The sequence below is a fragment of the Balearica regulorum genome, chromosome 2 (assembly GCF_011004875.1).
Source record: "Balearica regulorum gibbericeps isolate bBalReg1 chromosome 2, bBalReg1.pri, whole genome shotgun sequence".
NCBI classification, from domain to species: Eukaryota; Metazoa; Chordata; class Aves; order Gruiformes; family Gruidae; genus Balearica; species Balearica regulorum.
Window position 1 is genome coordinate 89,054,571 of NC_046185.1, and position 21,289 is coordinate 89,075,859.

General features: G+C 41.6%; 1 long non-coding RNA gene across 1 annotated transcript; it reads right to left on the reverse strand.

The window, feature by feature from the left end:
- Positions 1 to 639: 639 nt before the first annotated feature.
- On the reverse strand, positions 640 to 20,993 carry LOC142600435 (uncharacterized). Its single transcript, XR_012833908.1, has 4 exons — positions 20,748 to 20,993; positions 15,017 to 15,088; positions 2,983 to 3,189; positions 640 to 2,446 (listed from the first exon to the last, which is right to left on the reverse strand). It is a non-coding gene; the product is annotated as an uncharacterized LOC142600435 (long non-coding RNA).
- Positions 20,994 to 21,289: the final 296 nt, after the last annotated feature.

Consider the following 21,289-nt stretch of genomic DNA (forward strand, 5'->3'; position numbering starts at 1 on the left):
GTTAAAAGGCAGTGCCCTGTGCAGGCGTTTGCACTAGTGTCCTCTGTGTATGTGTGTGCGGGATACATGCACAGCCTTGCTCCTGGTGCAAAGCAGAAGGCATCAGCCACATTGTTTGCCCTGGGAAAGAGAGAGACCTCCAGACGCGCCTGGCTGGGCGATGGCGGCTGGGCAGGAGGGATGCCCGAGTCCTGGAGTCCGCGGGAGGCAGGACCCATAACCATAACCACATGGTGGATTCTGCGATGGGTCACTCACTAATGCAGCTGTAATTCAAGTTCCTGTCACCATTTACAGCTCGATCAAAAATATTTACATTCCCATGGATGATGTTGTATTATAACGGCAGGAAAACTGAAATGCATTTGAGTGAAATGAAAAAAGTGAAAGATAATGAGATACAGTAAAACAGTTGCATTGAAACTTCTGTGGAAAAGACAAAATTATCTGATTTAAGTTGGTGATTGACACATTTGATAAAATAAGCAGCAGCTCTGCTACATCCTAATGCATGTAAGATAAGGAATAGCCAGATGCTCCCAAAATTCAAGATCTTTTAAATTTATTTTAGTGCTTCAGTGTTTATAGTAAAGGTTTTGCGTACACTGTTGAATAGAAGAATAGTACTCATGCAATTTAACTGACAGCTGAGTGATTGTTTATTTAACCATTTTTGAACAGCTTCCAAGTTTTGAGAGAAAGAATTGTATATTTCTGAAGGATTATACAAATGTACAAGCTGTTGATACTCAGTTAATTAATACCTTGGAGATGTGGCCTTAACATCTGATAAGTTAAATTCATGACATTAGGTTCTGAAGTATGAAAGGGAATGTATTGTACTACATCAGCTTCTGACAATGGATAATTATCAGTAGTGTACGTATTTGATGTAGCTATTCAACAAATGCAGCCTTTGTGCATGTTCAAGAGTTCTACATTTCTTGCATGGGTGCACATCTATCTCTGTGTACGCACATGTACATGTGGTTTTAGCTAATAGTTCTTTGTATATAGCTGCTGAAGTTTGGTATGGGTATTTGAAAATCATTAAGTCTCTTTCAGCTACAGATTTTATCTGTTTTATTCCAGTTGCCTGAGTGTGAGTGACTGATTTAACTGGCCAGTATGAAACTTAATATAATTTTTGAGTGAATATATAACTCTAAACTAGATTTGGATAAATATTTGGATGTTTAATATTAAAATTCACTGATCTGAGCATTCATTTCAGTGCACTTCTAATATTCACATGTTCACAGGAAGTGAATCTCAGAGTCCGGAACCATGGTCAAGTGAAAAACAGCTTTTCAGATTAAATGATTATTTGTGAGTGCTTTGGAGTTTGGGGTTTTTTTTTCTTGCTTGTGTCCCAGTTTTTTCTGCTGTCTACTGCTTGTTGAGGCGTGCTGCTTTAACCCAGTTTGCTCCTCCCATTATCACATAGCTGCAGTGTTACTTTCTCACACCGAGTGAATTATTTACATTGAATGCATTTCATGTTTTTTCCGAAAGAATACTGCCAGGTGAAAAAGGTTTTGCCGCTCAGAGCGATGAAGGGCTGCATCATGTCTACAGCTGTTTAATTCCCAAGTCCCTAGAGTCTAGCGCAGGGGTGGAAGTTGGATAAGCGCTAGTTTTAAGAGTTTATGGGGGAATATTTCTGTAGTTTAGCAGTCTGGTGCTTCCAGACTGCTCCTAGCTTCCTATGGGGCCCGCAGGCATTTTGTATAAAGCCCACGGGCTCCTGTAAGTTAGAGCAATTTTCTGTTCACAAAAGGCTTCTGGGATGCATGTACATGAGTACCTATCCAGATATCTCTGGACAAGATAGGACACAACTTCCTAAGTTTGCGAAATGAGTTTTGTTTAAATATACTTTCGAGATTATTTTATTTGCCTTGTAGTTTGCGGCGGCCAACAGCCAAACCCTCACAGCCTCTTGCTCCCTCCACTCTCCTGTGGGATGGGAAGAAAGTAGAACGATAGCAAGAAGTCACGTGGATTGAGGTAAAGACAGTTTAATGGGTGAAGCAAAAGCTGTATACCCAAGCAAAGCAAAGCAGGAATCACTCACTGCTTCCCATCAGCAGGCAGATGTCCAGCCACTGCCTGGGAGGCAGGGCCTCAGCACCATGAGGGTTGCTTGGGAAGACATACGTTCTAACTGCCAACAGCTCCCCTTCTTCCTCATTTCCTTGAGCTTTCATTGCTGAGCATGACGTCATATGACATGGAATGTGATATCCATCAGTCTGGGTCTGTTGTCCCGGCTGTGTCCCCTCCCAACCTCTTGCCCACCCCCAGCCTACTCACTGAGGGGACAGAGTGGGAAACAGAGAAAGCCTTGGCACTGTGCAAGCGCTGCTCAGCAACAGCCAAGGCGCTGGTGTGTGAGTGAGGCTGGTTTAGTCACAGGTCCAAAGCACCAGCTCCGTGTGGGCTCCTTTGAAGACAGTTAACTCCATCCCATCCAGACCCAGTACAGCTTAAACGGTCAGATTTCTATCATTAGAGTCTACTGCCCTTTTTTGATAAGCAATTATATTTTATACAGGGCCTTTGAAATGCAAGCAGTTCTGGCAGGCAGATAAACTGCTTTAGTGGAAAAGGTAATATTCCAACCCATGCCTTGGAGTATCATCAGGTGTGTAGTATTTGGATAAGAAAAGGTACTCATTAAAAACAAGCAAACAATCTTTCCACACTTTCCACAGAACTAAGGTCAGAAAAGCATGGGATAATGCTGACTTTCATTAGTCATCACAAATTATTTTAAGAGGTTTTTTAATAACCATCAGGTATGCAGAGTATTTTATTTTCTGCTTCTGTCCACGTAGGAGCTGTACATGTTGTTCAGCAACTCAGTTTGTAATGCCCATAGCTGTGTTAGATAAGATGTTAAACTATATTCTGTGCTTCCTTCACTGAGTTGCAGGAATAACACGGGTAAAGTGCAAACAACACTTAAAATACACTTACCATACAGAACAGGCACTGGCAGTAATATTTTGTGGAGATTAGTCTTTTGTATATGGAAGTTCAACCCCAACTCTTAACTTTTTCGTTTGGGCAATATTTGGGTGAAGTTAACTGAGAAACCTTCTTTCATACAAATGAAATGAAGCTTCCTATATCCAATTTTGCAACTAGTCATGGGAAAGCCACAAAAATGGGACCATTCTTGACCTGTAGGGAGGTGACAAGAATGAATGACTATAGTGTGAATTTACTTTCTGTCATCAGGTTACTCATGTGAAACATTGCCATCTTGAAGCTTGTAGAATTTTTCTTGACACTGAGAGAGACTTAAAAGTTTCATTTCATCTTGTTGGCTGGAAAGATTTTTTAGTGGCTTGTTTCAGCTGAGTAGTTCCAGTTTTATATGGAGAGTCTAGAGCACAGTGTGATACATTTTTGGCTCCTTAAAAAACCCCGCAATGTAATTGTAAGCCTGCATAATGAAGGAAGTTTAAAAGTTGCGTTATTTTTCCAAATTTCCTGGAAAGAGGTTTCTGATGTGAAGACTCCAGCAGCATTTAAAAATTTGATCTCCAATATGAAACATGTTGATAGTGATTACTATGATTACATGTAAAGTGTAATTTGATGGAAATATAAATACAGATCCTCTGTGCATGTCAAATTCTAGTTTTTGCATAAATCAGGTATACAGGTGATATGCATGTTGGAGATAATAGCACCTACTGTGTCTAAATAAAATCCTGGAATTCAAGAAATGCACTGAATGTTTCCAAATACACTTCATAACCTTTGAGAGTTCAAGAAAAAAAGAATCTATTGTATGCTTAGTACCACCTGTTTGCACAATTCAGAGAAGTTCAGCAAAGAAGCAACCTTGAAGAGTTTGCAATAATAAAAATAATAATGAAATGCTCAGAAATTAAACTAGATATGGAGATAGTCTAAAAATAGAATACAGTCCAACTAGAAAATGTTGTTTCACTGGAAGTAAATTTTCAGAGACAGAATAAAGAAGACAGACATGTACAACTGGGCACCTTTTTTTACTGGCTAAAACTAAAATGGTCCTGACTAAAATATCAAAGGTATAGAGAGATGAAGAAAAATGGAGGTACAAAGAAGGGCTACCAGTGAAATGGAAAAAGAGGGGAAAAACTGCATACAAAGGAGATAATGGAGTTTACCCTCGTTATAACATGCAGAAAGGTGATGTGCATTCACACAGTCGGGGAGCAGCTGCTGCAATAGGGTTTGTGTCTAAACTTCAGCAACAAGTAAGTATTCCTTCCAAAAAGTATTTGGCATCGAAAACAGGAGTTGGCCGCTGGCTAGTATATTTCTTGTGCATTTTACTTTAAAAGTACATACCAAAATATTACATGAAAAGCATTCCAGCTTTTTCCATTTGGTTGTATGGTAATTGTTTATTAGTCCAATACAGACATGAATGCCTACCTTGTTGATTCCTGATTTCTTAAAAACTTGATTTTGATGAATCCTTTTCAATATATTCCTGATCATTGTAACACTTTAACTTTTAATCCCAAATCAGTAGTTTTTGCAAGGTTTCTGGACTTTTGAAGAAGCTTTTCACCCAGGCTTGCAATATTTAAAATAAATTATTATTACTGGCCAGTCTGGCTATGGTGCAAGAGGTCTGGCCCTTTACCTGCTCTGTTATGTGTAGTTCCTATTATAATCCAGAATAATACAGAGTGTTAAGTTTTTCACAGAAGGTGTTGGCTACACAAAGACTAAGGAGAGGACAGGTTTTTCCATCTTTACGTTAATTATGTGAGCTGCAGGTGATGGGGAATTTCTGCTTAGAATAGAAAGTCAATTAAGTAGTCCCCCCAAAATCTTGACTCTTACTGTAATGTTTGAAATTCTTTTGCCAGTATGCCCTTTTATTTTTGCATGGGCAGATAAGTCCCATCTATCTATATTCAAGGCAAAACATGTGAGCCAAATGCTGTGAGTAATTAACAGTTAACCTGCAAGTGCTATTCTAATTTTTAATCATGAGCAGCTCCACTACCCTCTCATAAAGCTCATTTGCTGGATGCTGCGGGTGGAATTGGTATTGACCCTGTCTACCTGGAGACTGCTGAACTTTTAACCTTCTTAAATATAAATCTTGAGAGCTTCTTATCTTCTTATCTTGTTTCTTTATTTAACTTATTATTAAGAGAAGCAGAAGATAGCGATAATGATTAAAAAAGTAGACTCAGATGGGAGTTTAAATCTATGCATAATTCACTATCAGTGACTCATTTCAATGTTCTTTAAGACCTTCCTTAGTGTAAAAAATGTTTCCAGGCATCAGCAGTTGCTGCTGAGTTTGAAACAAAGAGCATGCTGCAAATGAGCAAGAGTTGCAACAAACAATGGAACTGGAATTTCTGAGCAGACCATTAAGTTAGTGGAAGAACAGTACGAAATCACGTGTGGGTATTGCCAGAAGGAAGTGTCAAACTTGTGAAAAGCACTTCAATATCAGAACAGAAAGTGATTCAAACTAATGTATGGACTTTTTATATAATTTAAAAAATAGCAAATAATATAGCTTAATAATACAATTGTGAGTTCGTTCAGGAATGTTGTCATAATCCAAATATTAAATCTGTTTGGACTTTGCTACTTTTTTCACCAACTTTGTGTGGCCACGCTATTTAAAACTAAGGTATTGCTTAGTGCCTTTTGAACTATAACGCAAAGTTTGAGATGTCATTCTACTACAATCCCTCTACATTGTTTACTGAATTCTTTCAATTCAATCCTTCTGGAGATCTATCCTTTTTCACATAATATGAGTAAATAAAGCACTAGTTATTTATAAAAAAAAAAAAAAGAAATTTTATCATGGCACAGACTGTTGTCTTAGTTTTGTTTGAAGGTTACTTTGTTGTTGCCAATTTCTTGATCCTTTAGTGATATCTGGAGTCTGCCAATGTCGAGAACAGTTAAAATAAATGAGGCAAAAAATTAAAAACTAGAGGAGTGATTGTTTTAAGCTGAATGATGATTCTGAATAGACTTACCAACTTTTCTGGATTTGCTAATATAAGTAAAGAAAATGTTTGCTTCAGTCAGAAAAACTTAATGATATTTCTTGATTTCATCTGACATAGAGCTAGGACTGCAGTAAAATCAGTATGACTGGTCAAAAAAGAAAAAAAACATGTTCATTTGGCCTTTTTAATTGAAAAAAAGCATCTTCAGCTCATATACACAAAACATTCCTGTGGATTTCTTTACCATCCTGCTCACAAATGTTTAAATGACAATTATATATTTAAAAAAAAAAAAAAACAGGCAAAGGGAAATTAACCATTGCAACTGGAGATAGAGGCCAAGATTCCGTGTCCATCTGGACCCCACTGACTGCAGGAAGAAGCACGCTCTAAATCTAAGGCTCTACATAAACTTAAAGAAAATGTCAAGTGTCTTTGAGATGTTTTCTTAAGCTATTTTTGTATGTGTAAGATAAAGATTAACCATCTCCATCCTATCAAATGATATTAAATATATAGTGGCACTGTTTGCCCATTTATGACCCCCAATTATTGGGAATTATCCTACAAATACTGAGCTATTCTTCACTAATGCCACTGGGCAAACAGAGTATGATTCTGAAGTAATTCATCTCCTAAAGTTCACCTTAATTTAATGTATTTGTATAGATAATTAGAATACTGGCTCTGTTCATTAACATTTCAAATCTCATTTAAATGTAAATTGTAATATTCTTCTTTTGTGCAAGAGTGGGTAGTTAGTGTCATTCATGAGTAATAAGTAATTTGTTCCTCATTAGCCATAAGAATAGATAAAGATATAGATCAAATGTGGATAGCAGATGTAGTTAAAAATGGTTACCTGTCTGGAAGGGGAATTTAAAACAAGCATTCATTGTTTTTTTTGTAATTTTACATTTTTTATTTGGTCCTAATTCATAATTCAGAACATTTTCTATTAATTGGCTCTTTGCATTATTCATAATGAGGGTGTGAAAGTACAAAAATGTTTTCTCTGAGTGACTTATGAGATACAGTGTGAAATTTTAAAATATTATTTTCATATTGGTTCAGATTAAGCCCATTTATAATGCAGAGCTTTACTTCCAGATACTCTTCAAAGCACTAAAAAAAATATTCAGAATTAATGAAGACTGGCTATGTAATATGCTTATTTTAAAAAATTAATATAGTAGTCCTATTTTGACTGAAAGATGGCTTGAACTGATTTGGAAGAACAGTTCTAACTTGTTTCTGAAACCATACCAAAGTGAATTAGTGATAATAATAATAAAGAAAAAGATCCCAAGTTTCCTTTCTGTTGGTTAGATTATAAATCAGTCTGTGATTTGAACCTGCCGCTTGAGTAGAAGGGGAAAAAAAGAAAGTATCTTGTAATCGCTCCCATTTGTGAAAAGTGGAGAAGGAAGATGAATTTGTAAGCCTTTGCTGTCACATTGAACGTCAGTAATCAACTCTCTTCTCTAAATAATCTGCATTACTTCTGTACCACTTTCATTGAGTTTTTTAGCAGAAATCTAGCAATTATTTTAAGTCAATTGCATCAAAAATGAATTTGAAGCGTGCTTGTGAGTGAAGGAGGAGTTAGGGAGGAGACTGATGGAATTTGTAAGTACTAAATTAATAAGTAACCACCCAAACAGTCTTAGCACAGTACCAACAAGCAAAGAGAGGGGCAGCTGAAAAAGGGGAAGACTGCTTGGTTAACATCGCTGCTTGATTGACAAGGCTGTGGTCCAAGCTGTAGGAATAAAGTGAGAGCTGCCAATAGTCATGGTGATTTAAACCAGGAAGGTGCATATGTCTGTACAGGTATAAAAAGTAACTTTAAAAGGCCTTTATTGTAAAGAAGGTCCGTTTTGTATTTCATACGTGTACATCCATGAGTAGACCTTTATACAGGAAGTATGAATTACACATACCTATGTACGACTGCAAAATATCTTGAGGGTTTAGTAAGAAAAGATGATTCTGAACCATTGTTTGTCAGAAGCACATTAAATTGCATTAAAAAGTCATTCGGATGGGATTTTCGCCTCTCCTATTGGCAGGAGAGGGTTTTATTGTTATTGCAAATACATTTGATAAAAACCTCTTTATAAAAATTAGGATATAAATCTTTTGATGAAATGTCTGTTTGTTCCTGAGTGAGTACTGTATAAATAGTTTAATTCTTTCCTTGTTCCCTTCGAGCAACCTGATCTGGTAGTAGGTGTCCCTGCCCATGGCAGGGTGAGTGGAACTGGTTGATCTTTAAGGTCCCTTCCGTGCCAAACCATTCTGTGAACCTTAATGCCATTATTATTGCTCTCAGCTCTTAGTCTAGTAAATAGTAGACAGAACAACTACTTTCAGACCATTTGGTAACAAAAGTTTTCCATTCATCTGATTATCTTCATAGTCACACTATGCTTGTGTCAAAGTGAAAATTAAATAATTTTTCTATTAAGGATGATCAAGAGATACTGCATGCAGTTTTCTAGGTGAGGAGCCTGTGACATGCCTTTCACAATGTCATTTGTCGTACTTTCTGCTGGGAATAACTTTTAATATATATCACAGGACAGCATTTTTGTTCAAGCAAAAAATGATGATGGAAGACCCTTGTAAGATTACCAAGCATACAGTGGTCATCTTAATCCTTTTATTTCCAGCTGGTGAACTACTAGCTTGTAACTGAAGGTCCTCCTATTAGTAGTCCGTAAATCCAAGACACTGTGATTGATGTCCTATTTCTTTCTTCCAGTTATCATAACCAACTCATTCTTCCTGCTCGATACTGCAGTGTTCCTATCAATTGACAATGCTTCACAATCTTCACAGAATGTATTGAAAATAGGGCTAGAAGGAGCTTGAAGAGAATTTGGATCAATCCTCTATACGATTCAATTTTCAAAACTTTCAGATATGGAGATCCACCATATTCCCAGACAATGTCACGTTGGTCTGCAAATTTTGCTTCAGTGTCTAACTTAATTCTTCTTTGTTATAGTTTCAGTTCATTACTTTCTATCCATCATAGACATGGAGGAAAGATTTGTCTCTCTCCAATGCAACAGTCTTCTGTGTATCTGAAAGCTGTAGTAATAGCTGCTCTGATCTTTCTTTTGGCTAAACAAGCCTAATTCATTCTTCTTTTCCAAAGTGCATATTGATCTCCACTGAAGTCTCTCCAGTCAGTCCACATCCTTCTTGATAATCAGTGCACAAAGCTAAACACTGAATTCCAGCTGATGCCTTATCAGTGCTGATGAAAGTAAAGAGAGTACGTGCATGTCTTTCTTACAGGCAGGATTTCTGTATATACACCTTAGTATGAAGTTTGCCTTTCTTGTAGCATCATGACATAGTTGAGTAACATTTAGTTTTATGATCTGCTATAAACCCAAAGGTCTTTTTTGAAGAACTGTTATTCTCATCCTGTATTTGGGCAGAGGATTATTTCTACTTAGTTGTTGTGCCTTGCCTTGTCTTTATTGACTCATACTCTTTGCTTTCCTCTCAGACCATTTGTCAGGGGAAAAAGCTGGGGTTAGGTGATTATGAATTCTGATATTGATCTTCAGTATACTTGCAAACCAATCACAACTTTTTTCATCAACTGCAAATTTAATGTGTATAGTGTTTATTTCACCAGCCAAATCATTAATTGAAACACTACACATAACGAGACTCAAGATAGATCCCTTGAGGAATTACGCTCAATCCCTACATTACAAGAGGGAGCTACAGGCCATAAAACATAATTGTTCTATCTATATTACATTTCCTTAATTTGCATATGAGAATGTCATGTGAGGTGGTGTCAAAATCCGTACTTAAAATCAAGATATATGCAGTTTCCTAGTTAAGCAGATCTTTAACTCTGTCACACAAAAGGTTGAATACCATTTGGCTTTAACACATCTGTATTTGGTTTTAGTTACTTCTTACTTTTCAAACATTTATTGATAATATGATATTTGTCCCATAAGCTTTTTTAAATTTTAAAGCAGGGTGCCTTTTCTATAATTCTATATTTCTTCTTTTACATTTTCAAATGTAGGCATTATAATTGCCCCTTCCCAATCTTCTATAACCCTACTTGTTCCCATTAAATAGGAGAAGCATGAAGAATTTCTGAATTTTCTAACTAGTATTTTAAGATTGCATCAGTGGTTTCTTTTTAATAAATGCATTGAAGTACTGTAATTAACTCACATTCTTGCAATTTTAGGTTTTCACTAAATAGTTATCTTGAAGAAACTGGAAATCTTTATTTCAGAAGTGACTTTCTTCAGTATTTTTTGTCAGTTGGTAATATCAGCTATCTGTAATAAATAAAACTTCATCCTTTGGAACCCAGTGTAGCACTTACATGTTTACAAAGATTTCCTTAGAGCTTCTTGAGCTCCTACAGTCACCATATTCTTGGTATTTGGAAGGCTTTTCCAGATTTGGCCTTGATGGGATCTGTCTGTCACTTGGTCTTTATGTTAATCTTGTTCATCCTTGAGAGGCAATACTTTTTTCCCTTATCTGTCACTCAGACTTTTCAGATTGGTGTAACTACTTCTAGTTAAATTTTATCAGGAGTTTCCATCTTGTTTTGTGCTGCTTTTTGAACCTCAGTAAAAATATTTTTTATGTGACTGTTGATTGTCTGACCAAAAAAGTAGAAGTTAGCACTTTGAGGGTTGTAATGAGCATCTGTGTAAAAATAGAGGCTTTTTCACTTGAGAAACCTGAAGACAGTAATATTCCCTGAAAAAAAATTATTTAGAAAAGATACCTTGTATTTTATTACTGTGACAACTGTAAAAAAATGGCCTTTTCCCAGACACGAAAAATATTTAAGGCCCCATGAGACTTAGATGGCTAATTCCCTTGCCTTTTTCTACTCTGTGTTGACACAATTAAATTCTCTTTTTTCCTCATTGTTCTAGATCAAGTGTTGATTGTTCATTGGGTTGCCTTTCTCTGTTCAACATTTCAGTTGAAGTATATGATTTAATCCATCAAGCATTTACTGTGGTGCATGAACTTTTCTGCTTTCAGTTGCCCATTTGTATTGGGTCTGGCTGAGATGGAGTTAATTCTCCCCACAGCAGCCCTCATGGTGCTGTGTATTGGTAGCTAGCAAACTGTTGATAACACACCAGTGTTTTGGCTACTACTGAGCAGTGCCAGCACACATCAAGGCTGTCTTTCCAACATTCCTTTTTCCCCAGCAGCAGGCTGGGGTGGGCAAGATCTTGGGAGGGGACACAGCCAGGACAGCTGAGCCAAACTGACCAAAGGGATATTCCATACCATATGACGTCTGCTCAGCAATAAGAAACTGAGAATACGGGGAGGAACAGGGCAGGGGCATTTGTTGTTTTTCGTTTTTTTTTTTTTTTTTTTTTTTTACAATGTTTGTCTTCCGCAGTAGGGGGTACGCATACTGAAGCCCTACTTCCCAGGAAGTGGCCGGACATCACCTGCTGATGGGAAGTAGAGAATAATCTTTTGGTTTTTGCTTTGCTTCCGCGCACGGCTTTTTGCTTTAGCTACATTAAACTGCCTTTATCTCGACCCACGAGTTTGGGGTTGTTTTTCCATCTTCCTTTCTCCCCTCCCTGCCTTACTGAAGAGGGCAGTGACAGAGCGGCTCTGGTGGGCACCTGGCCCCTAGCCAGGGTCAACCCACCACACCATTGTATGGGGACAGTGGTGGTGGAGCAGTAATTGTTCTGTTTTCACTAGTTCTTCACCTTCTTTCTTTGAAACAAGGCAGAATTTTTCACAAAATTACTTTTCAGAGATAGTAACTACTAAACAAACATCATATCTAGACTTCGCAGTATACCAGGCAAGAATTTAGGACATCTAAATAAGCTTAATTTCTTATTAGGAAAGAAATTGTTGACATTCACACTTAATGAGTAACATAGTACAGAAGATTCTAATGAGCTATATTTTCAGCAGGTACAAATGAGAGTAGTTGCCTTGTTCTTCAGTGGAGCTGTGTGAATAAATATCTGCTGTGAATTTGGGCCAAGAACAGTAATTTATCACATGCAGATTCTGTATTATAAAGAGAACAAAAGCAAGACCAAGCTTCCTTTTCACATGTAGTTCATCTTCATGCACTACAGCTGATATACAAGTTTACTGTGACTACATGAACTAGCAGGAACTATAGTATGGGTTTCATTTTGCATTTTCTTTTTTCTTTTTCCAGTTTGCATTTAGTATGTTAGGAGGTAATAATACATAGTCAAGAAAAGGTGGCGGGCGGCCTACATCGATGAACAAGGAGCTTCTGACAAAACTCACATATTGTTTGAAAGCATAGAAGAAATGGAAGGAGGAGTTGGGCACAAAGGAGGAATAATACAGACACTGTCTGAATGGGCAGGGATGAGGCTAGGAAAGCCAAAGCCCATCTGCAGTTAAATATGGCAAGGGATGTGAAGGACAACAAGAGGAGATTTTTATATCAGTGGCAAAAACAAAGATGAGGGAAAATTTGGGCACACTGCTAAATGAGGCAGGGGAGTTGATAACAAAGGACATGGAAAAAGCCAAGATACTCCAAACATCAAGAGGGTGAAAGGGAGTAGGCAGCTCGGATTCACAAAGGAGAAATTGTATCTGACCAACTTAATGGCCTTCTACAACAAAATTACTTGTTTGGTGGACAAGGAGACAACAGTAGATGTCATTTACCTTGACTTTACTAAAGCTGTCTTTCATAACATCCTCATGGATAAACTGATGAAGTACAGGTTAGATAAATAGATAACTAAAATTAAAACTGCCTGAAGGTTCTGACCAGTGTTATGAAGTCTAGCTCGAAGCCAGTCACGCACTAGAGGTGTACCCCAGGGGGTGACAGCAAGGCCACTTCTGTTTAGCATCTTTATTAAGAACATGGACAGTGAGATAGAGTACACCCTCAGCAATCTTGCAGATGATTTCATAGAATGGTTTGGGTTCGGAAGGGACCTTAAAAATCATACAGTTCCACCCCCCCCCCGCCATGGGCAGGGACACCCTCCACTACACCACGTTGCCTAAAGTCCCATCCAACCTGGCCTTGAACACTTCCAGGGAGGGGGCATCCACAACCTCTCTGGGCAATCTGTTCCAGTGCCTCACCACCCTCACAGTAAAGAATTTTTTAATTATAGCTAATCTAAATCTACCCTCTTTCAGCTTAAACCCATTACCCCTTGTCCTATCACTACTTGCCCTTGTAACCAGTCCCTCTCCAGCTTTCCTGTAGGCCCCCTTCAGGTACTCGAAGGCTGCTATAAGGTCTCCCTGGAGCCTTCTCTTCTCCAGGCTGAACAACCCCAACTGTCTCAGCCTGTCCTCATAGGAGAGGTGCTCCAGCCCTCTGATCAGCTTCGTGGCCCTCCTCTGGACTTGCTCCAACAGCTCCATGCCCATGTTTTGCTGGCAATAAAGGCAAGGCCATAACTTCAATTCCAAAATAACATACATAGTAGCCCTCTGATCATCTTCATGGCCCTCTTCTGGACTTGCCCTAACAGCTCCATGTCACACTTTTTTTTATGCAGCCCGGGATACAGTCTGGGCTGCAAGTGTGCATTGCCAGCTCATGTTGAGCTTCTCATGTTGGGGTTGAACTAGATGATCTCCAGACATCCCTTCCAACCCCTACCATTCTGTGATTGTCATCAACCAATAATGAAGTCTTTCTCCTCAGGGCTGCTCTCAATCCATTCTCCATCCAGCCTGTATTTCTGCTTAAGATTGCCCTGACTCAGGTTCAGGACCTTGCACTTGGCCTTGTTGAACTTCATGCAGTTCACACAGGCCCACCTCTCAAATCTGCCAAGGTCCCTCTAGATGACATCCCTTCCCTCCAGCATGTTGACCACACCACATGGCTTGGTGTTGTTGGCAAACTTGCTGATGGTGCACTCGATCCCACTGTCTGTATTGGCAGCAAAGACCTTAAACAGTGCTGGTCCCAATAATGACTGACCCCTGAGGAACACCACTTGTCACTCATCTCCACCTTTGAAACTCAGAAGAGTGTTTGATACACCAGATGGTTGTGCTGTCATCCAGCCAGAACTTAACAGGCTGGAGAAATGGTTCAACAGGTACTTCATGAAGTTTAAGAAAGGGGACAGACTAACACTACACATCAGTGTTGGCTGGGGACCAACCAGCAGGAAAGCAGCTTTGCAGAAAGGACCTGAGCATCCTAGTGTTGCCTTACAGTCAACTTGGTGACAATGTACCCTTGCAGCAACAATGGCCAATGGCATACTGTGCTGCCTTAGGAAGAGGAGCATCAGCATGTCAAGGGAGGTAATCCTTCCCCTCAGCACTGGTGAGACGTCTCAAGTGCTATGTACAGTTCTGGATCTCCTAGTACAAAGAGCAGCACAGACTTAGTGTAAAACTAGGGGAGAGCCATAAAGATCATAAAAGGACTTGAGTATCTGTCATATGAAAAGAGGCTGAAAGAGCTGGGACTGTCTAGACTACAGAAGAGAAAGCTCAGGGGAATCTCAGGGATTAGTCAATTTCCAGAGGTACCTTCCAACCTCAACAATTCTGTGATTCTATGAATTTACTGATAAATTCAGCAAGGTACATGATGGTAGGTGGTCAGTGCTAGCCTCTGGTATGATCCTTGCACCACAGGAAGGACTTTTTCCTATGAAATAACTTAGTGGGGTTTTCTCCCCCCAAAAAAGTAGATGTCTACATTCCAGAAATGCAGATTTTTTTTTATGTGAGTGTAAAATTGCCTTATTAAAACAATGTTATTTGCTGTGTTCAAATGGATTTAGAAGTGACTTCAGAGTACTCTTCACATGGGCATGTAACAGCCTAATGGCCAATCTGGAATAATTTATCTGGTTTTTTTTATATTTTTCCTAGGAAGTGCTGAAATGCAGCTTCACATTTTAAAAAATTATTAACAGCAAAATGAGAAGAGACAATACTAGAGAAAGTGTTAAACATACTTTTCATAACTATTTTACCTTTTATTTCCCCTTTGTGTTCTTCAGAGTATGCAAGCTTCTTCCGCTGGTTCTGCCTCAATCTTGATGCTCCTTTGGGTTGAGAATTATTCCAAATTTAATTAACAGCTTATGACTGTAATTACCCAACTGCACTTACCTAGTTTTGAAGATGTCAGGGAAAAGTATATTACTGCACATCAGACAGCCCAAGAGAGGCAAAGCTGCTACACAGCCCCATCCCCCAGGTCTAACCAGTTGAAAGGCTGAAACTGTATTCCCAGCAGGCACACACAGGCAGAGTACATGTACACACCACACATATGCATACATACAGGGTTATGGCTAGCTCCACAGATCAGACATGCATTCACACAAATGCAGGCAACAGTCTCATCCTGTTCCTGTCTCTGCCTTAGCAAGGCAGAGGTCTTCTACTGAGAATATATGTATGACTGTCATCCTGCCAGCAGCTGAGCTCAGAGACTCAGTCTCTCCAGATATGTGAACCCTTGGAGTTGCAACCCCATTCCATTTGCTGGTGCAAACCAGCTCACACATACACACACATGCTCACACCCACCCAAAGCTGGCTGGGGCTCAACACATCCCACTAGCCAACCCACCTGTAGTGTCATCCCTAGAATGACAGACACCAGCAAATCTCCCTGGTAACTGGCTAAGACTCTCCTGGTGCCCCCCAATAGCCAGCTCCTCTCATACTCTGGCCCTTAGAGACACACCTTGCACTTGTGGGGCTGTGACCACTGGTCCCACTCTCACAGGTGGCACTTGACCTCACTCACTCTGGTCTCCAATCTCTGGCATGCAGGCCTATCAGCCCATGGTGCCAGTCCAGCTGGTGGCACCCAGACCTTCACTTGTTCCAGTTGCTGTGGATGCACAGGGCGCTATGACCTGCAGTGCCACCTCAGTTTTCAGCACTAAAACTTACTTATTCTGGTCTCTGGTTACTGACACCACAGGTGCATGAGCTCTCCAACCTTTAACACATGTAACAGTACACACATGCACCTGTAACACGTGTAACAGTACACACATACAGTCCCTTACCCAGGAAAAGAATTAGAAAGAAATTCAGAAAGAAGATAGGACAGATTGCACTAGTCAGGTGCAGGACATAGCTAGGCAAGTATACTGACCATTAAATTACTTATTTACAAAGAACCAGCCCTTTTTATCTCTTAATACTCTATTTTGCACATACTTGTTCCTCCCCAAATTGCCTAAATCCATCCTCTTCCCTGCTTTTGGTTCCATCTCCAAGCATCCCATAAGTCTTATGCAATCCTGAAATTTGTCAGGTTGTGGATGCCCCATCCCTGGAAGTGTTTAAGACCAGGTTGGATGAGGCTTTGGGCAATGTGGTCTAGTGGAGGGTGTCCCTGCCTGCAGCAGGAGGGTTGGAACTAGATGATCTTTAAGGTCCCTTCCAACCCAAACCATTCTGATTCTCCACCCAGCCTGTAGCAGTGCTTGGGATCGCCCTGACCCATGTGCAGGACCTTGTGCTTGGCCTTGTTGAACTTCATGAGGTTCACATGGGCTCACCTCTCCAGCCTGTCAAAGTCCCTCTGGATATCATCCCTTCCTTCCAGACTGTTGACTGTACCACACAGCTTGGTGTCATCAGCATACTTGCTGAGGGTGCACTCAATCCCACTGTCCATGTCACCGACAAAAATGTTAAACAGTGCTGGTCCCAATACAGACCCCTGAGGAATGCCACTTGTCACTGATCTCCACTTGGCCATTGAGCCCTGGCCTGAAATTCTTTGAGTGCAACCATCCAGCCAATTCCTTATCCACTGAGTGGTCCATCTGTCTAATCCATGTCTCTCCAATTTAGAGACGAGGGTGTCATGCAGCACCACGTCAAATGCTTTGCACAAGTCCAGGTAGATGATGTCTGTCACTCTTCCCTTATCCACCAATGCTGGAAACCCCATCACAGAATGCCATCAAATTTGTCAGACATGATTCACCTTTAGTGAAGCCATATTGGCTGTCACCAATCACCTCCTTATTTTCTTCCATGTGCCCGAGTATAGTTTCCAGGAGGAGCTGCTCCATGATCTTGCTGGACACAGAGGTGAGACTGACCAGCCTGCAGTTCCCTGGGTCTTCCTTTCTTCCCTTTTTAAAAATGGGGGTTATGTTTCCCGTTTTCCATTCAGTGGGAACTTCACTGGACTGCCAGGACTTCTCAAATAGGATCAATGGCTTAGCAACTTCATCTGCGAGTTTCCTGAGGACCCACAGATGCATCTCATCAGGTCCCTGCACTTGTGCACTTTTAGGTTCCTTAGATATTCTCAAACCTGATCTCCTTCAGTGGGCGGTTCTTCATTCTCCCAGTCCTTGCCTTTTGTGACTGGGGTGGTGTGGCTAGTGCACTTGCCAGTGAAGACTGAGGTAAAATGGTCTTTGAGTACCCCAGCCTTCTCCATATCCCAGGTAACCAGGTCTCTTGTTTGCTTCCAAAGAGGGCCCACATTTTCCCCCATCTTCCTTTTATCACTGACATACCTATAGAGGCTTTTCTTGTTGCCCTTGATTTCCCTGGCCAGATTCAATTCTATCGGGACTTTAGCTTTCCTGATGTGATCCCCAGCTGCTTGAACTATGTCTCTGAATTTCTCCCAGGCTACCTGTCCTTGCTTCCAACCTCTGTAGGCTTTCTTTCTGTGGTTGAGTTTGACCAGGAGCTCCTTGTTCATCCATGCAGGCCTCCTGGCATTTTTGCCTGACTTCCTCTTTGCTGGGATGCATTGCTCCTGAGCTTGGAGGAGGTCATCCTTGAATACTAAACAGCTATCTTGGGCTCCTCTTCCCTCCAGGCTTCTGTCCCATGCTCTCCCCTCATCCACCCAGCCAGTCATGCCATCATAGAAGACTATCAGATTGGTCAAGCATGATTTCCCCTTGGTGAATCCATATTGACCACTCCCAATAACCTTCTTTTCTTCCACATGCTTATTGATGAGCTGTTCCATCACCTTTCCAGGGATGGAGGTGAAGCTGTCTGGCCTGTAGTTTCCTGGGTCCTCCTTGCACCTTTTTGAAGGCCAGAGTGACACTGGCTTTCCTCCAGTCCTCAGGCACCTCTCCTGTTCTCCATGACATTTCAAAGATGATGAAGAGCAGCATAGCAATAATATCTGCCAACTCCCTGAGCACTCATGGGTGCATCCCATTGGGGCCTGTGGATTTGTGGGTGTTGAGTTTTCCCTAAATGATCTCTAACTCTATCATCCTCAATCAAGGGAAGGTCTTCCTTTCTCCAGAGTTTCTATCCTACCTCCAGGGTCTGGGATTCCTGAGGGCCAGCCTTAGCAGTAAAGGCCAAAGCAAAGAAGGCATTCAGTAACTCTGCCTTCTCTGTATCCTCTGTCACCAGGGCACCCACCTCATTCAGCAGCAGGCCCACATTTTCCCTAGTCTTCCTTTTGCTGCTGATATACTTGAAGTGCTCATTGTCCTTGACATCCCTTGCCAGATTTAATTCCCAGTGGGCCTTAGCCTTCCTTGTTGCATCTGTACATTCTCTGACTACATTCCTATATTTCTCTCAAGTGGCCAGTCCCTTTTTCCACATTCTGTAAACTTCCTTCTTCCTTTCTGAGTTTTCCCAGAAGCTCCTTGCTCATCCATGCAGGTCTCCTGCCTCCTTTGCTTGATTTCCCACTCTTAGGGGCACACCAATCTTGAGCTAGGAGGAAGTGGTGCTTGAATATGGACCAGCTCTCTTGGACTCCCCTATATTCTAGAGACCTGCTTAGGAGAATCCCATGGGTTAGGGCTTTGAAGAGGCCACAGGTAGCTCTCCTGAAGTCCAGGGGTGTAATCCTACTTATTGCCCTGCCTCTTCCGTGCAGGACCTTGAACATCTCAGTCACTGCAGCCAAGGCTGTCCCCAACCTTCACATCCCCAACCAGTACTTCTTTGTTTGTTAGTACAAGGTCCAGCAGCACCCCTCTCTTTGTTGGCTGTTCCACCACCTGTGTCAGAGTTATCACCAATGCTCTGCAGGAACCTCCTGGCATGTACATGTTTGGCTGTGTTGCCTTTCCAGCAAATATCAGGGTGGTTGAATTTCCTCATGAGAGCCAGGGCCTGTGACTGTGAGGCTACTTTCAGCTGTCTGTAGAAGGCCTCATCAACTTCCTCATCCTGATCAGGTGGCCTGTAGTAAACACCCGCAACAGTGTCACCCATATTAGCCTGCCCCTTAATTCTTACCCATAAGTTCTTGACTAGTTCTTCATCCACCCCTAGGCAGAGCTTGATACATTCCAGTTGCTCTCTCACATAAACAGCAACTCCACCACAGCACCTTGCCTTTCCTAAAAGGTACATAGCTATCCATGACAGCATTCCAGTCATGCAAGCAATCCTACCATATATCTGTAATTGCAATGAGATCATGGTCCTGTGACTGCACACAGATCTCCAGTGCTTCCTGTTTATTCCCCATCCTGTGTCCATTGGTGTACAGGCATTTCAGGGAGGTAATCGAGCATGGAGGTTTCCCTAGAGGGGTTCAAGAGGGTCCACCATAGCTACACACACCCTTGAGGTGGTTGGCCTTCTGGTTCTCATCTTGGGAGGCAGCTAAGGAACATTTGCCACTATCCTGCTTGGCTTATTCCTCAGTTGGATGCAATGGCATGAGCATTGCCACTTTGGACTCCACCACCTGACTCCTTCAGTTTAAAGCCCGCTTCACCAAGTTGGCCAGGCTGCTGCCTAAGATTCCCTTGCCTAAGATTATAGTCAAAGAACATCCCATTGTCATAAAAGCAAAAACCCTCACAACAGCATTCAGCCACATAGCCAGGAGTTAATATGCATTATACATCTATTTCTGGTTGCCCCCTTTCATCCAACTGGTAAAAAGGAGGAAAAGATCACTTGGGCACCAATGTTTTTCACTTGCACCCCCAGGGCTTTATAGTCTTGCCTGATTCTGCTGCCCAGGTTCTGGCTTGCAGTGTCATTCATGCTCACAGGAAAGAGTAGCAATGAATAGTAGTCTGTGCTCCCTTTCAGCAATGTCTCAGACCTTAGCTCCTCTGGGAGCATACCTCTTATGACTCCCTGTCAGGTTGGCAGGTAGGTGCCTCAGTGCCCATTAACAGAGTCACCCACTATGAGCACTCAGTTGCTTTTTACAGTATCCACTGTGTGCTGCTGATACAGTTTCTCCTTGGATGTGTGCAGCTGTTCAAGCTTCACATCTGGTTTTGGTTGTGAAGCTGGAGAATGGGGACTGAAGCAGCATCCTGCTTTTGTGCATCACCAGAGTCCAAGGTGCCTCATTCCCTGTGGTGTCCACTACTGGAACTTGGTTATGAAACCACCTATCTCTCTCCATCTCAACTCCTCTAATACTGCACAGCCTTTCAACTGTTTCCTGCAACTCGGCCACCTGACACAGCAGATCATCAACCTGTGCACACCTCATGCAGGTACTTACCTTTTCACAAGGGGAGAAGGGTCTGGGCACTTGCTGCAACCTACCATCTGTACTGAAGTCTCCTTCCTTACCAGTTCCATCTGTGTGGATGCATCAGACATCTCAGGGGAAGATGTTCTCTGTAGGAACACTGGCTTTAGCTGTGAGGTGAGTGCCCACCATTTTAGCAGAGACCTAGAGCACTTCCCTGAGCTGTGGGCTTACAAGCAGGTTGCAGGGCCCTCCTGCCACGCTATACCCTGTCAGCTCACCCTGTTCACAAGCTCTTCCTCGGGCCGTTTAAATCTCCTGCGGTTACTCCTGGCACCACCCAAGCCACACCACCCTCTCTCGCGAGAACTACCGGCTCCTGGTGGCTCCCTCCGCTCTTCCTCGGGCTTCCCTGGCTCCGGGAGCCCGCTGCGCGCCTCAGTCTAGCGCCCAGCCACAGACGTTACCATTGCCACCGCTGCGTTCCTCACCGACTGAGTGCTGCTTTCGGCTACACCGAGTTCAAATCTCCCGCGGTTGCTCCTGGCCACGCCCAAGTCACGTCAGCCTCGCGAGAGCTGCCGGCACCTGGCGGCTCTTTTCTCTTCCTCAGGTTTCCCTGGTTCCGGGAGTCACGGAGGGGAAGTAATTCCGAGTAATATAGGGAAAATAAATAGGTATTTTAAGATGTTAATTGTCTACCAGAGCTTCTGTGTGTAATGGACATGACATGTCATTCTTGGGTGATACACCTTAATGCTCTCGATGTTAACATCGTCAAATGCCTTTCAGCCATTTCTGATTAAGTAGCCAGAAGAAAACA